At 41.5% G+C, this 3,239-nt stretch overlaps 1 pseudogene; it reads left to right on the plus strand.

The window, feature by feature from the left end:
- The first annotated feature begins 391 nt into the window (after nucleotides 1-391).
- Nucleotides 392-1,677, plus strand: LOC120291118 (annotated as a pseudogene).
- The last annotated feature ends 1,562 nt before the right edge of the window (nucleotides 1,678-3,239 follow it).

The raw sequence follows: 3,239 nt of genomic DNA on the forward strand, positions 1-3,239 counted from the left end.
GTCTCGACTCTGCTCTGTGGTGGTAGTAGTGGTTGTAGCAGTTCGTGCACAGTGACAGGATCTAGCTCCACACTGAATCGCAGATTGCATTCTGTAGCGCGCAGCAACACGTTTTTCCTCCCGAGTTAGGTTTTTCTGAGCTGTTCTCAACACATTTTCTTCTCTCTCTCCTAGCTGATCTACATAGGTAAACAGACTATTTTTTTTTTTTTTTTGGGGGACTTCTCAAGACGTTCATTGATTTTTGCTACTTTTTGTTCGGCTTTATTTTGGCCTTCCTGAGGACAAAGTTTGACCTTGAGCTCCACCCTCCACGACTCCCTGCCCTGCCTTAATATTACCTAATGCGAATTTAATATGTCGTCTCCATAGATCTGTTCTTTTCAATCTGAACAGACCATCAAACGAGCTTCCAAGATTTGTGCTCTGGGTTATTGGTCTGTTTTTTTTGAGTGAAATGGGGAAGATGGCGAGCTTTGGCAAGATCTTGGAGTGTTTCAGCCTCTCATCACCGGCTGGCTCGTGCTCCTGTTTCTGCATGAACTCCATGGATGATCTGGAAGGCCTCGGTCAGGACATCGAGAGCAAGCCACTGATCCCAAGCGACAACAAGCAGGTGATGAGGCTCAAGGACTTGATCGGTGGGACTCATCAAAACCCTGGTGTTTCAGCTGAAGCCCAAGGTCAGATCCTTCTTTCAGTTTTCATTTGTGGGCTTCTTTTCCTTTCATTTGTTTAGTCTTTTTTTGCGATTCGTTGAGCTTTCTCTCGAGTTTTGCAAGGAAGGGGTTCAGTTCAGATTCTGTGTCCGGGTTTCTGAATACTTTGTATGGGTGAAACATTTCGTAGATGGTGACTTTGAGAGTGGCCATGCATTGCCAAGGGTTGCAAGAAGAGTGGAGAAGCATATCTTAAAGATGGATGGTACCAATGCTTGTTACTCTTTCCTAGTTTCTCCTTCGTTTAACAGCTTCAATCTGTCTCTCTCTGTACATGAACAAAATGAAAATAGAATTGCAGATGAGTTACCAATATCCACTAACTTTGAGGTTTCTTTTTATTTTGCTTCCCTGAAAAAAAGAGGGTAAAATCCTCAGATGAAAACGTTAGTATATGGTTTCAACTTTCAGAATTTAATTGGAAAAATGACAGGAGTGACCTCTTACAAAATAGACCTGGAGAGCAAGATGGTGGTGGTGATTGGAGATATAATCCCTTTCGAAGTTCTGGAGAGCGTGTCCAAGGTCAAGTATGCAGAGCTATGGAGTGCCTGAGAGCTAATTGCCGAAAATGGTTAATAAATATCAAGAGCTCCATTAGAGTCACCCATTTGCAGTTGAGATCTTCAAGAGAGCTAGCTCCACAACAGAGAAAAGGGCGATTAAAGAAAATCTGTATGTCTTTTTACTCATTGACGACTATTACAGATGGATGAGCTACAACAGGTTCTGAGGAATGTGCAGCAGGGAAGTTGACTGCGCACTTGGCAACGAAAGCAGCTCCCCCTTTTTGTGGCTTTATATTCTCGTGTTCGATTTTGTACTGATGTAAGTATGACGGGCAAGATTGATTGCTCCATCGCACAAAAACTCGAAATCATATGTATTATCGAAATTGGTATGCACCATTGATAAGGTGATGGCTCTACTCCGAAGGGTGCTCTTATGATTCTTTTGGACAAGGTAGGCTCACCCTAAAGGAGGAGGTTTATCTCCACAAGATAATGGTCTAGACCCTGCTTGATATCAGTCCTCAAGGCTATCAAGTTTGCGATTGTCCACAATCCAAATCCTCATAATTCATCCATTGTCTTGTCCTTCCAATTTCAACTAACCATTACTTTAGCAGTTTTTTATTGTAGATGCAGTCTATGAAAAGCTCTACTTATGCATAGTGATGTGGAGAGTCTGGTGAGGGAAGTTCTTGCTTCTTAGCTCCAGATTGGCACCTGAACATCGGTAGTTCTTGTCCGTAGCTCTTCTAGCTCCTGTTCCGGCATTCTCCTCTCCCTATTTCAACTACTTTAGCATTGTAGAACCTCCCTTCCATACTTCAGATTGCGAGCTTATTGGCAATTGAGAAAAAAAAAAATTAATGGACTACATAGGTAAGATCGAACACACAGTAAGAACAGAAAGAAACATGTATCAAATAAAAGAGAAACGACAAATCTACCTAACCAGAGACAATGTGAGAGTATGAAACGTGATTTATAAGGAAGGAAGGAAGGAAGAAAGAACCGGGAATATAAACATAAGATTGAAATGAAGAAAGAAAGAAAGAACGAAAGAACGGGGAATATAAACATAAGATAGAATACCTGGTAAGAACAGACGATAGGACACCCATCACATAAAATGGAAATGGCAAACTACCCAAGAAGTTCCGCATTAAGGATGAGGATAAATAGAGAGAACTGAAACTTGTCTGGAAGAATTAGCATGCCCTTATCTTTTTCTGCGAGTATGACTTGCTCCTAACATGCAAAGATTACAAAACTTTTTTTCCAGAAAAGAGACTCAAACTTTAAACAGTAATTCTCTCATACAACCGTTATATCATAGGCAATCATAATAAACGGAAGAAACCTATCATCATCAAATTAAAACCCAAAAGTATGAACCACATTCAGCAGCCTCTGTCAAATACAACAAGGAAAGGATAGAGAAGCTCCATCATGTTCATTCATTTACCTCATTATTTTAAAGGAGGATGTATATTTCTACTCAGACGCACCATTGATGTCGCACGCTGGGCAAAAAGTACATCAAGAAGACCCTTCAAAGTTTCCGATGGGACTCAGCTCCCTTATATACTTTGGTCTCCTGCCATGACAATTTTCTTTGTCAGCAAATTCAATAAACAGAACTAAGCTTTGCTTCAAACTATTCACGCCCTACTCCTTCCTCCCAAAAGCTCCTCCCAGCAGATAAGTTGAGCCGAACGGTCTACAACGTCCCGAGAATGCTAGTAATGTGGGCATATTTAGTGACCAAATGCACAATATTATCCAACGTTGTGCCTCTTGCTCTTTCGAGGAAGACAAATTAGGTATCTATGCCAGATTAGCCACTCTCTAAAATGTACCTTTAGAACCTGAGTACATCCACCGTGAATAATGCCATCTTCGATCATCAAGGCACGCCTGAAGCTGAGGCAAGTGAAGGGCAGTCTTCTTGGCTTCATCTCGTGCGATTTTCAGTATCTTGCATGCTTTGGACAGGAAGGAAGCTGATCTG

The sequence above is a fragment of the Eucalyptus grandis genome, chromosome 3 (genome assembly GCF_016545825.1).
Source record: "Eucalyptus grandis isolate ANBG69807.140 chromosome 3, ASM1654582v1, whole genome shotgun sequence".
Lineage (NCBI taxonomy): Eukaryota > Viridiplantae > Streptophyta > Magnoliopsida > Myrtales > Myrtaceae > Eucalyptus > Eucalyptus grandis.